This window comes from Pinus tabuliformis, chromosome 1_2, assembly GCF_031772625.1.
Source record: "Pinus tabuliformis cultivar Carrire ecotype Pingquan chromosome 1_2, CPIR1, whole genome shotgun sequence".
NCBI classification, from domain to species: domain Eukaryota; kingdom Viridiplantae; phylum Streptophyta; class Pinopsida; order Pinales; family Pinaceae; genus Pinus; species Pinus tabuliformis.
In genome coordinates this window covers 353,608,890-353,623,828 of record NC_142298.1, presented here as the reverse complement: position 1 = coordinate 353,623,828, position 14,939 = coordinate 353,608,890, and the positions used below count along the sequence as shown (strand labels likewise).

At 39.7% G+C, this 14,939-nt stretch overlaps 1 protein-coding gene across 1 annotated transcript in view; it reads left to right on the top strand.

The window, feature by feature from the left end:
• The window catches only part of EMB2458 (FtsH extracellular protease family), a 462,403-nt gene that overhangs the window by 239,733 nt on the left and 207,731 nt on the right, over positions 1 to 14,939 (top strand). The window lies entirely within an intron of this gene.

The window sequence follows — 14,939 nt, the reverse complement described above, 5'->3', positions numbered from 1 at the left end:
CTCGCCCACTTGTTATGATTGTATGTTTGAATGCGGGCGTTCTTGACCCCGAAGGTATGACTGCTCATTGGTATAGTTGAGTAATTTTCCTTACTTGTCATGGGCACTTTTGGGCATGGATTGGTGGGGGGATTCGGTGGAAAGACTGGGCTAGGTCTGTATTCTTGTCTCTATTGCTCGATTCTGTGGTTAGCCTTGTATCCTAGTCTTGTGAGATCTCCTCTACTGGCCATTAGCTTTAGGGTTTGCACAACTTGGGAAATCCCGACTTTGGTTGCGTGCCCTCGCTTCTCGACACCACATACATCATCCCCTTTCACTCATTTTAGTCCTATTCATCTCTTTTCCCATCCGGTTTCACATGTGTCCTCTAGGTCCACATAGGGTTAGCCTTCCACTCCCCTTGTGCACACCTTGGGTTGGGCCTAGAACGAAGCCCCAGAGGGTGATGAAGCTAAAAAGAAAAGAAAAAGCATAATTTGGCCACTCTCAATAGGAAATGTACCACAAAATGCAAAAGATGGCCGAGACATACAAATTTATCACGTGGGAAAAAGTCAAACATAAACTCTACCCATTATCTAGGGTGATCACCCTGGTTCCTATGGGCCCTAGATGAGCCCCCTCCATCATTAAGGAACCCATGATTGTCCCAACCCCTGGTGGGCGATGAACTGCCCCATCTTAAAGGGGTATCCACTGCTATATATTTTACATCATGCTCTTATCCCCTTGAGCCTCGAGCAATTATGAAGAAAATTCAATCAAAGGCAAAAGGCGTATGAGGAAGGGTGGAAAAACAAAGGCCGGTGTCACTCATGCACTACTATTTGCTCCCTCCCGCTTCTTATTATGTTATTGAGCTATCTTGGTGGGCTTGTCAGTAAGTGATATTATTATTGCACACTATTTTATTGTTTGGGGCTCAATTAGGCCAAATTAGGCAAATCAAACTTGTTAGTGATTGTATAAATAGAAGTGATATGATTCATTTTGATCATCATCACTTGGATTGGATAAGTATCTCTTATGAAATTTTTGCAGGGATGAATTTTCGGATCTTTTCTTGATGCACTATGATGTTTGGATTTCACTACTGTCTTTGGAGTTTCTCTAATGCGAAGTTGATAAATGAATATATAAATGAATATACTCTCTCTCATGTAAGTCAAAATTTTGATGCTATTCTTGTTATCTTACTGGTTAACTGCATATATGTTGTTATCTTTATTCTTGCATGGGTTAAATGCAATGCAAAATTCTTTTGGGACCTTGAATAAGTGATTAAATGCATGCGTTGACCTTTGAGGGATTGGATGAATGTTCCTAGAGCCACCTCTTAGGTTAAAGGAATGGTGCACGAAGCCCCCCCCCCCCCCCACGGTTCCAAGCCCCGAAACGCGTCCCATACGGAAGCGCCGCTTCCAAATTTTTTGCCGCTTCCTGAAAATTTGGAAGTGTGGTATGGAAGCGTCGCTTGCGAAGCACTGAAGCGCGCTTCGTCGGCGTGTGGGCGTCGGAAGTGTGGCGCTTCGGAGGAGGAAGCGTTTAGCTTCGGAAAAGCTTCTAGAAAATCGTTTTTTTTTTTTTTTTTTTTTTTTTTAAATTTTAGGTGAGTTTGCTTGTTGGGGGTGGGTCCACCTTGGGTTAGGGTGACGAATGAAGGCAAAAAAAATATAAATATAGCAGATGCTCCCTCATGGTAATGTTAAATTCTTAAAGTAAGAGTGACATTCTCCTTTATTTTTCATTTTCATCCTTTTACTTAAATTTTTAACATTACCATGAAATGACTTAGGATGTTTGAGGGTGGTTCCAGCCTCATTGGACTTCATATGGAGAAAATAGAATTTCATATCTTATTCAAAATTCAACAGACTTAACAGTTTTCAGGAATTCAGGATCAATGGGATTGTGGCATTTCATTAGATTATATCAAGTATGAAGGTATGCGATTAGCATTTAATCAAGAGCACCAAGCCCTATATGTACCCTAGTGTTGGTGGTGTTAATTGTTGGACTCCTTTGTCACGCGGCATGCCCTTAGCAAAAAATTACCTTTCAATCAAGTCAAAATCATCGATCAAGCATGTTAAGCTTTTTCTACCATATTTTAAGTCTTGAATTAGGTAGTTTGATCAAAATTGGGCAATGTTGACTAATATCCCTAGACAATTGAGGTAGAGGCAAAGGCTAGACAAGAGGAGAAGAATCTAGATTCTAGATGGTTGATGCATCTAAATGGTTGATTCTCGAATAATTAATCATTAATGTACAATGGATGTTATATCTATCTTGATTTATGCAAAAATATGCATGTTTTCATGTCTTCTACAATTAATTTGCTATTTGGGATGTTTGTTTTGAGTATAAATGCAATATATATATATATATATATATATATATATATATATATATAGCAGATGCTTCTGCGGACGCTTCGCTTCCTAGATTTTTGGAAAATGACGCTTCTGCGTCTCCGCTTCCAAAAAAACGCTACCGCTTCGCCCCCGCTTTGTGCAACATTGAGTTAAAGACCTCAAAACTTTGTTTCCTTCTCAAATTTGAAGTATAAATCTCTATTGATCTAGTTGTTGCCCTTGAAGAGGCTAGCAAATATTAATTAGGGCTCCTTAGCTCACGAAAATTCATGATCTATATGTATCTTGACTCCATTAAGCCCAAGCAATAAGGCATTGATCCTCGTATCCCTTTGGTGGTCAAATTTACCTCTCTTTCCTTCACTTTTCCAATTTCTAGGCCTAACCCTAGAAGGTCACCTAGGGCATCAAACGAATCTCTTTGTAGCCATCCAAATACCTTGAACATTGGCCCACTATTGCAATGTATTTTGCTCAAGGGTTTCTCCAAATTTAAAGAAATTATGACAATGGAATCCTGAGATATAGCAAGCCCTAGCCTTGTGACCATCTCTTGTCCTAGGCTGATTTGGGTTAGTGTCCTCACTTGGGTCATTGCATTTATATTTCAAAAGAAAATTAGTCCATTGATCCTATTCTCCTCCCCAATTAGGTCAAGCCCCTCTTTGAGTGATCAACTTCATACCCTTGACCTAGTTCGGGTCCACTTGGTCTTTGTGGTCCGCAACTTTACAACTCTAATTTCACAAAGTTCACATGAAGGCCAATTCTCCATAAGGATTCTTAGGTCTAGGAAACCTCTTGGCAAGTTACACTCCCAAACCCTACTCTCAAGGATCCTCCTAGCCTTTCCTAGAGAGCCTATCACCTTGCTTTCCAAGCAAGAGCAGGGAGCCTTAGCTGAGGTGACAGTGGGCTATCGCTCCATTGTTGTCCCTTGACCTAGTAATTGCTCTTTAGGATCCCCTCCTAGGACCCTTGATAGTTTGAGCGGTAACAAGACCCTCAACAAAATGTTGGAATGATTGGAGGGAGCCTGCTGCCTTTTTAAGGCAATGGCTAGCATTTCCTTCCAATCCACCTCTACCCATAGCAAGCAACTGATTTGAAATGTTCTTCAATTTCTGCAAGTGGTCTGAAAATGAATCCTCATCTTCCATGTTAATAAAAAAAGACGATTTATTACCTTTTTCTGATGTTTCACATAACTACATTTATTTTGTGTATTGTACTTGCAGAAGCACTTCATCTTTTCACTTAAAGCTTTATCAGGAATTAGTATTAGTGCTTCACTGTTTTCAAAGTCGAAGCCATTCTGCTGTTCCTCATCTTTGGTATCTCTATCCACCTTGCACTTAACCACTCATCAATTATCTGTACTCAAAAGTGCAATTATCTGCATGTTCAACACATTATAGCAGTGTTGCAAGAAATGTCCCCCCTGGATCAAAAGCCGAATCTGCGTTCCGTACGGATGAGCGAGGGAATCGCCAAAACGTGGATTGGGCTAATAAATATGCTTCCTGCCATTTTCGGAAGTGTACGGCTGATTCGCATTTTGGTTTTTCCGAAACGTGATTCCTACGATGGTTCGACTGTACAAAGCGTGGTGGTTCGGGGTCTGATCCGTACAGATCGCGACCGCTTCGGCCGGGCATCCGCCGTTTCCGCTATGCAGGCCAAAAAATGTTGTTTTTTTAATTTAATTTAATTTTTTATTTCCTTTGCTTGGTTGGGGGTGGTTCCACCTTGGGTTAGGGTGAGGAGTAAAGATGTTTAACACCCATTCATCTCTCATTTGCTGACTTTGAATTTATGAGAGCTTGGAGAATAGGGAAGAGAAGAGAGGAGAGCTTGGAGGAGGAGCTAGGAGGAGGAGGAGCTTGGAGGACTTCCATCTACAAGAGCTAAAGAGGTAAGTGCAAACCCCAAACTCTCTCATTTTTTTGACATTGTTTTTGTATTTTTCTCCTCCCTCTCCTACTCTTCCCATTCTTTCTACTTGCTCAATTAATTGTAGGTTGTCCACCACCTATATCCATATTCCAAGATGGTGTTCTTTTGGCTTCTATATATCATTCCACTTTTGGTTTTAATGATGGTAAGGGGGAGTAGGAATAGAAAGGAAGAAGAACAAGAGGATAGTGGTCCCAATATGAGTGACACAATGTATGATGAGGAGAAAGGGTTTGAAGAGGAAGGGGATGAAGTTGAACCTGAAGGGAACACTGAAACACTAGAGAGGAAAGCTGCATTAACACCCTTGTGGAACTATGTGACCAAACTTGAAGGGGAAAGGGTGGTGGAAGCTACAAGTTTTTGTGCCCTCATGGTTGTCATGGAGGAAAACCATTTAGTGGTTCATATATCCGTGTGAGGAGGCATCTTTGTGGGGTGATGGACAGTGATGACAAAAAGGGTGATGTGGGGATACAAATTTGCCCAAACATTTCAGCTGAACAAAGAAGAAAATACATCCAAATAGAGGAGGTTGCACAACAAAAAAGCAAGAAACAAAAAACTCATTCTGAATCAAGTGCAACCTCTAGATTTGGTAGCTCATCTCCTCATGGTACTTCTGGAAGCTCTGGAGGTAAAAGAACAATAGGGGATTTCCTGAATGTTGTTGGGAGGGATGATGTGGATGTTAAGATAGTCCAATTTCTTTGTGCTTGCGATGTACCATTCAATGTGATTCACTCTCCCTATTGGCATGAAATGGTAAAGACCACCAATGAAGCCCCAAAAAGATATAAGTCCCCCAACTATGAGAAAGCTAGAACAATGTTATTAGAAAGAGAAAAAGAAAAGGTTCAAAGAGCTTTGACATGTTTTACAAATGAGTGGGTAGATTGTGGGGTATCCATTGTATCAGATGGGTGGACAAATATTAGAAGCCAACATTTAATAAATGTTCTTGGTGTTTCTGCTAGTGGTGCAGTATTTATTACATGTCATGACTCCTCCTTCATCAGTGCATCTTCCCAAAACATTGCAGATCTCCTATTGCAATCAATCAAAGATGTTGGTCCGAATAATGTGGTTCAAGTGATCACAGATAATGCAACAAATTGTAAGGCAACATGAAAAATTATTGAGTGTACTCATCCACACATCTTTTGGTCTGGGTGCCTGGTTCACACATTGAACCTTTTGATGCATGATATTATAAAGCATAAAGAATGTGGGTGGATTAATGAGCTTTACAGGAGAGGGAAGCAAATCATTAAATTCATCATAGGGCATACAAGGGTAAACTACTTCTATGGCACCTACTCCAAGTTGTAGTTGCTTAAACTTTCAGAAACAAGATTTGCTAGTTATTACCTCACCTTTAGGCAACTAGTGAAGGTGAGACAAGCTTTAACTAATATGGTGTGTGTGCTGAATCATGGGAGGAAATTAACACTGATAGAGATGGTGCTAATGTAGCCAAGGACACTATTCTTGACATGTACTTTTGGTTACAAGTTAAATATGTTTTGCAATTCACCAAACCAATTTATTACATGATCAAGTTTGGAGATTCAGATCGACCAATAATTGGGAGGTGTATGAACAAATGGATAGCATGTTGGGGTAGATTAAAGACATTGTTGAGCCTAGAGATATCACCTTGTACAATTATAGTTGTGCAGAGGTGGAAAACCGATGGGAAATGCTAAATGTTCCATTGCATGCATTAGCATAATTTTTGACACCTAAATACTATCATCCATCACGACTTTCAACACCAGTGCTTGGGGGGGGGGAAGCAAGAGAAAACCACACCAAGATCAAGAGGTTCACAAAAAATATATGATTGCATTGAGTAAATTAATCCCTGATGAGGAGGAGGTTGGCATGATCCGAAGACAGTTGAGCAACTATACGCTTAACACTGGTCCATTTGGGAGCATGCATGAAATTAGAGATCGAGAGACTTTTTCTTCTCTTGAGTGGTGGAACATGCATGGAGGGGCTACTCCACTTCTTCAGACTTTGGCATTGCGGGTGCTATCACAGGTGGTAAACACTTCTTCTGCAGAGAGGTGTTGGAGCTCTTATTCTTTCATCCACAGTGTCAAAAGGAACAGGTTGAGTTTAGACCGGGTAGAGAGCTTGGTTTATGTTCATTACAACTTACTGTGATGATGCAAAGACTAATAAAGACCTTAAGATTTGGGACAGGAATCTAGAGGAGCCCAATTTGGAGGATGGAGTGTTGTGATTAGAGCAATTAGAGGATGCTCTTATCTAGGTATGTCCATTGTGGTATGAATTTTGCTTATAAAGCATTTCTCTAATTCTTGTTTTTAATTTTTTTTTTGTTAACTAATGGTTTTTTTTGGTATGAATTTTTTGAGCGATTCGAGGATGATGATGATCGAGTTGAGATGCCACCCCCATCTGGTCCCTTGGTTCCTAGGTTCCATGGTTCAACACCAACAACAGGGGGTTCGTCTTCATCAGTTTTAGTACCACAACTTCCAGATGCACCATCTTTTTCATTGCCACCACATGGAGGCCCGCCGCCACATTTCTTCGTGGTGGAAAGAGGAGATATTAGTAGATATATTCACAATTTACTATTTTTGTCATAGATTAATCATTAGACTTGTAGGCTTGTGAATTTGAACCTTTTTGTCTTGGTGGTGACCAAGTGACCTATTTTGTAAACATTATTATTTGAATTTTGGACATGAGAAATGTTGACAGTGTTGGAATTTCTAAGTCTGACATGTTAGAAACCCTTCATGCACTTTAATAATTTATTCCTACCTACTTGTTCTGTTAATTAACAAGTTATTTACCATGTAAATACTAGAAATAAATACACCTACATGCTCAACACATTACAGATCATTAACTGAAGGAAATAGAAACGAGCACACAAGTGACACCGTTGTTTTTGGACTAATGTCCCCAGAAAAGCCCAATGCGGGAAATCCGGTGCAGCTATCTGAGGGTTTGATTTATTAAATAGTTTCAGAATACAATCTGGGTGCCAAATATGGCTCACCCAATAAAGAAAAATCTCGGTAGTAGTACCTCTCTACTCGGAAGCAAATATTCCAACTGAAACCCCGGATAAACACTCTGGCAGCTCCACAGCTCCAATCTGCGCCACGAAACCCCAGCGTCAGCCTCTCTCTGGCCCATCGTTAGCCCATTGTCACTTTGGCTTGGCCTGCATCAACCTTTGGAGGCACTGCGTTAGTCCTCTGGCCCTCTGCCTCACCCGCGTTGGCCCTTTGAGGCACTGCGTAGCTCTTGGCTGCCTCTGCATGAACCATTGGCCAATGTTCCACCAAGACTCTGGGACGGGGAGACGTGGGTGCATGGAGATGCACAAGGGGGACGTGTTGGAGTACCCTCAATTCTTAGGGAAATTTAGGGGGGACGTCGGGGTATATAATTTTTTTATATATATATATATATATATATATATATTTCAAATTCATATTCAATAATGAAAGCATAAATACAATGATACATACATAATTGAATTAAGTAATGAAATACATTGATCCATACTCATCATCCTTACTAATACATAAATGATTCATCTGTAGACCACGAGATTCAATAATGAAATACTCTGATACATATTTATCATTCATTATTCACCATTCTAGAATCTACATTGATTTAAAAATTAAATTCATCATTCATCATTCTAGATTCTAAATTGATTTAAAATTAAAATTCATCATTCATCATTCTAGAATCTAATTAGTACTAAGCAAAATAGACTATAATAGATACTGAAATCTAAAGACTGGAATAGTAAATTGATATAACTAAACTCAAAAACAGTGGAGTGATGAGTCTAAAAGTCACTCTAAAGTACACAAAGGGCTTGGTGCTCTTGATTAAATACTAATTCCATACCCTTGTACATGACAAAATGCAATGGAAACATTGCAATCCATCGAATCCTGAATTCTTGAAAAACTGTTAAGTATGTTGGATTTTGAGTGATCCAAAATTCTACTTTTTGCATATGAAATCCAAAGAGGTCAGAACCACTCTCAAACATCCTGAGTCATTTTATGGTAATGTTAAAAATCTAAGTAAAAGGATGAAAATGAAAAATAAAGGAGAATGCCACTTTTACTTTAAGAATTTAACATTACCATGAATTGCGTAGCATTAGTAGGGCAATATGATCAAATACTAGGTTTCCCTTGTCATAAATCATTGTTTACAAGCAATTTTAAGGGGGACGCATAACCCATTTTGAGGGGCGTCCCACTTTTGGGGAGTCGCGTCCCCCACACTGGGGAAACGCCCCCCCTTGCGTCTCTCCACGTCTCCCTAAAAGGGGGACGTGGGGGAACATTTCCCCAGACGTCCCCCCATCCCGGGTGTGTGGGGTGCGAGGGGTGCGCGCACTCGAACCCGGGGGACACATCCCCGTGGAACACTGCCCTTGGCTATTTCTACGTCCCTCTCTCTGGCTACCGCACTGATCCTCCCAGTGCTATCTCTGCCTCTCTGCTTCTGTATTCTCTGCCCCTCAGTTGCAACTCTGATCACTCTCTCAACTTTCTGAGCGAACCTAGCCCCAGAAAGTCAAAATCTTGATCTCTTGGTGTGTTCTCCAAGTGACCCTCAAGCTTCCTCTTATACTTTTCTCGTTGACAAATCAACGGCCGAGATTAAGTCCCTAATCAATGGCTAAGGTTAGATCTGGCGTGATCCATGACTTTTGGACCATTTTGATACAATTTTATATTAATTCACATGAATATTTTATTTTCCTTAAGTTTATACTTAGGGACTCCATTAAAAATATTCATTATTTTAATATCTCCCAAACTGTTTAGAATCTTCCCGAACCCTTTTTGGGTATTGATGATCTCATGTGCCTTAGCCTCTTCACCAATTTTTGTGGCTAGAGCACATCCAATGCTACCCCAAATCCACAGACAGTTGCTCACTTGCTAGATAGATCATAATATGCTCTATGTTTTATGTTTTATAATATGCTTAAATGCTTTATGTTTTATAATATGCTTAAAAATTTGATATATGTTTGTAATTGCTATAATATAGATGGTTGATGTTCGAATAATTAATCATTGATGTACATACTAGTAACTACAATGGAATCATGGATGCCATATCTAGCTTGATTTATGCAAAAATATGCATGTTTTCATGTCTTCTACAACTAATTTGGTATTTGGGATGTTTGTTTTGAATATAAATGCATATATATATATATATATATATATATATATATATATATCAGTGAAACAGGAATTGCCGATTCTAGCGATTAATCGCGAGTATGACTCGGCTCGGTGGCAAAATGGTTCGACTTGAAACTCTGCGAGTCAACTCGCGTTGACCGAGTTTGACTCGTGGTCAACGCGAGTTTGACTCGCGATTTTGGCGATTTACGCGACTGCTTTTTTTTGGCGAGTCCCGCCAATTTTGCGTTGGGTTTTGGGTTCCGGTTTGTGACAGTGACGCGTTTATAACGTGCGTCATGAACGGTGATAGCGCTGTTTCATTGAAAGGAGGCAGAGTGAACGGTGATAGCGCTGTTTCAGTGAGCTTGTGTAAGTGGTGAAGCATTTCAACGTGAAGATCAAAGATTGGCAGTAGAAGACCAGAGCAGATAGCGGCAAGGATATTCTGGTAGCACCGTAGCAGTGATTCATAGTCCCGAGTCCGCACTCCGCAGAGTCTTCAGTCGACAGTGGACACCGCCGCAGAGTCCTCAGTTGACAGTGGACACCGCTGTAGAGCCGCAGAGCTGCATTCGACGCCGCAGAGCCTGCGTGAGCCTTCGGCGGCCAGCCTTGACGTAACAAAGAGGTAGCACTTATCTTTTGTTCAGCGAATCAAGATACATTTAGTTTCAAACCAATGAAAAGACGGAATCACAAAACTGGTAATAGCCAATCACTAACGAATTCCAAAATGGATTTGTAATACACATGGGATAAGCCTAGTTCCTATATCATCTACCTGATTCAAATCATCTTCGACTTCTCTTTTCTTTTCTCCATTAACTAATACAGATTTTTGCTCAGTTTGCATGATGTTTAAGCCTCATTCTCTCAGCCTCTATATCCTTGGCACTGATCTTCAACGACTGAAATGTTGGAACAGAACCCATACGTTCATGAACCATTTCTTCATTCTCCCAGTGCTGACAAGGTGACAAGGGATCGTGTGAGTATGCACTGGGCACATATAGAACCCTTGATACATTTTCTTCCCACCACTTCAATTAGAAAAGATGGTCCACTCACCTGTTTTGTCCTCAATGTCTGATTACAAGTATTTAATAGGTTCCCAGGGGAACGTACTGGACCAGCTAGATCAAGAGATGAAAAATGAAATCTGCAGAGACCAAGACTGTATTATTGAATCATAATGTAGTACTGTCATAGTCCACCACCATCTCTCCTAACATTTGAAGCCAACTGGAAGAAACTCAAAATAGAACTCTATAAAGGAAGAACTAGAAGACTTAGACAAAATAATGTGTCGCTGTGACTCTGATTGGTATGATATCATCTGACTGCTAGTATGGAACCAAGACAACCAATGCTATTGGGGTGGTGGAGAAGTGGAGGTGGTCCTCCAAGTTTACACTAATATAGGGTTGGAAATAGTATATCTATCCCAATGCCTCCTAATGCCCCTAGTAGAAGGGAGTGCCATTAAAAATAAGAAAATAAAAGTGATTGACTAATTGGAAGTTGGTCCAAGAAGCACATGTGGATGCAGCTGGAGGATTAGGTACCTGAGCTGAAGGGTATCCTTTAAGACTTGCACCAGACTTTAAAAACCCTCACTGCCAAGATAGATCATCATCAATCTTTTAAAGCCCACGACCAGACAAGAAAAAATATTTATTTCAGGCCCTTTGTTATTAAATTTCAGATGTGATAATCCTTAGAATAATAGTTTCAGATCTGGGGTGTTAGGCCCTTTTGAAAGCTTATGAGTCATGACCAACCTTTAAAATCAATTAAAATTTTAATTAAGTTTTATTTAGATTTGTGAGGAAACTTTAATTAAGGCTTAGGTCTTGAATCTGTCCCGAGGGCCAAAACAATGGCAAGGACATTTATAGAACCTTCCTCAAAAAAATTCGGTATCACAGGCTACAGCCAAAAATTCATTAGATCAGTCACAAAATTAAACTAAAAAAAAAGAAAAACCTTTAAAAATATTGCTTCAGATCTGAAGGTTTTCAGCTCTCCAGGAAGGAGGAAAGAGGTCTCTCAACATTTCTATATGTTCACTGACATCTGTCTTGACTCTTCATTTAATTTTTTAAATTTCTATTATATTTTAAATTTTTGGATCATTTTTAAATTTGATTTTTTGTTGTCTTTCACAGGAGCCACAAATTAAATAGAAGCCAGACTCCAAATCTTAACAGAAGCCACAAATTAAACACAAGTTCAAAGCAACAACAATGCCGAGAGAGCGGGACTTTGCTTGGGCTTATTGTGACAAGATTCCCGGAAAATCCTTGCTCCTTTGTAAATTTTGCAAAAAGGAATGCAGTGGAGGCATTTATAGATTCAAGTTCCACCTTGCAAAAATACCTGGCCATGATATAGGTATTTGCGGCAAGGTTGACGACAATGTCCAATACCAAGCAGCCTTGGCCCTTGATATGTTAGAGCAACATAATGCCAAGAAAGCAAAGCAAAATGCTGAAATAGGAAATGTTGGAGTTGATACTTTTTCTGCCACTAGCCCCATGTCACCTCAATCTGTTGAATCCTCAATGCCGTTCCCAAGTTTTCCACACATGCCTCCAAGGCCAAGTCAAACTCAAAGCCATGCCAGTCCTTCAACTCCTTCCTTCAACACTGGAGGTGGAAACATAAACACCTTTTTTGCTCCCCGCACAAAACCCGGTTCCCAACCTACCTTGGATGGCACTGGTTGGAAAAAAAATATCTATAGTCAGGCAAGGAAGGCCATTGCTAACTTTTGGTACTATTCTGACATACCTTTCCACTGTGCCAGAAGTCCTTATTGGCAAGCTATGATTGATGCAATTGCTGCTGCAGGTCCAGGGTTCAAAGCCCCTACATCAGAGAGCCTTAGGACAGATATGTTGTTAGAGAGTGTTGAAGATGTCATGCTTGTGCTAGCTGAGTTTCGTTCATCATGGGTAGAAACAGGGTGCACCATCATGAGTGATGGATGGACAGATCAAAGGAATAGAACTTTAATAAATTTCCTTGTATCTTGTCCCGCAGGCACAATGTTTCTCAAGTCAGTGGATGCTTCAGATAAGGTTAAGACTGCCCAACTTATCTGTGAAATGATGGAGGAAGTCGTTCAAGAAGTGGGAGAAGAAAATGTTGTACAAATTGTCACTGATAATGCAGCGAATTATATGGCTGCTGGTAGACTTTTTGAGATGAGGCACCCCACTATTTTTTGGACCTCTTGTGCTGCCCATTGCATAGATTTAATGCTTGAGGACATTGGTAAGCTTCATTGGATACATGAGGTTGTGGAGAAGGCAAAATCCATAACCAAATACCTATACAACCACACTATTGTCCTAAACACTATGAGACTATACACTGAAGGTAAAGAAATTGTTCGACTTGCAGTGACTAGATTTGCAACAAATTTCATATCTTTGCAGTCTGTGGTTGAGAAAAAGATAAATCTGAAGAGGATGTTCTTGGGACCTGAGTGGATGGGATCTAAACATTCCAAGACCCCTGAAGGCATCGAAATTGCTGCACTTGTGTTTAATGATGGCTTCTGGAAAGATGCCGAAGAGATTATTGCTGTGACGGAGTCCCTTGTTAGAGTTCTCAGGTACTTTTAGTCTTTTAACTTTTTCATTTTTTAAATTTCATTTCAAGCTTCTTTTTATTTACAATGTTTCATATTTCTTTAAATTTGAATGCTTGAACTTTCAGGATGGTTGATGGTGACAAACCCGCTATGGGTTACATTTATGAGGCGATGGATCTCGCAAAGGAGGCCATCAAAAGAATATATGGGGATGATGAGACAAAGTATATGCCTCTTTGGGACATTATAGATGCACGTTGGGATAGGCAATTGCATTCCCCCTTACATGCTGCTGGGTACTTCTTAAACCCACAATATTTTAATGAGGATGGGGAGGTTGGCAGAGGACTTATGACATGCATGGAAAGGTGCTTCCCTGATCCAGAACAACAAAGTCGTGTCTTTTCCCAACTACAAGATTATAGGGCACCATCTAAATTGTTTGCCTATACCAGTGCTATAAGACAAAGGTCAAAGATGTTGCCAGGTACCCAACTTGAAGGCATTAAATTACTTTAAACTTTATTTTGTATGTTAAATGTTTTATTAAATTTTCTTTTCTTTTTAAGTTTTTACTATTTACTAATTTGGTACTTCTAGTCTTCTACTCACAAACCCTTACCACTTGCTAGGTCTTTGGTGGCAAAACTTTGGTAGTGATACGCCAGATTTGAAGAGATTTGCCATTCGAATCTTAAACCAAGCATGCAGTGCTTCAGGTTGTGAACGCAACTAGAGCATGTTTGAGAAAATACATTCTAAGAAGCGCAACCGATTGACACAAAAACGCTTGAATGACCTTGTATTTGTCCATTACAATCTACGACTTCGCAACAAACAAATACAAGGTGAGATTTGAGAGCTTGAATTTGAAGGCTTCATAATCTAGTTCGTACTTTAAAAGTTTAAAGTTCAAACTTCAAAGTGAAATTTTAATTCACATTTCAATGTCTCATGATAATGACAGGTATGGATCATTCACCAATCGACCTTGAAGGGATAGATTTGCAAGCTACAAATGCGGCAGAATGGGTTCAATTAGATGAGCCTCCTCTTTCCAGCCTTCATGACTTGGAGAAGTTTGAGAGTCAAGCAAGCGAAGGAGTGGAAGGAATCGCTTCTAGTTCTCACTCTTAAGAGTCTTAGACTCTTAGTTGCTGATTTTTTTCTGATTAGTATGCAGTTTTTAACTTTTTTTGTAAACTTTTAGAAGCATATGCTTCTAAGGACTCAAGACTCGGTGCTTTGGATCATGTGTGGACTCATAACATATATGAGATACTTATTTATTCATGATATTTTGGACATCTATTGATATTATGCATTGTTTGGACATACCTTTACCCAATATTAATGAAAAATGGTTTTTTTAATTCAATATATGTGTATATTTTTATTTAATGAATTTGCCGATTTTTTCCCGATTTTTTCCCAATCCGATTAAAACTCTTCTCTCTTTTGCCTCGCCGATTTATTGCCGATTCCGAGTCTGGTAACATTGATATATATATATATATATATATATAGAGAGAGAGAGAGAGAGAGAGAGAGAGCTAGCAGATGCTTCGGTTCCTAGATTTTTGGAAAATGATGCTTCTGCGTCCCTGCCTCGAAAAAACGTCCCAGTTCCGTCCCTGCTTTGTGCAACATTACATTATATTTATGCCCATTAAACTTTCAAAAGGAATCAAGCATGGTGTTACGACAACTTACCACTACAATTTCTTTAACACTCGAGTGCTGAAACATAGTTTTAACTTTTTTCGATTCTGC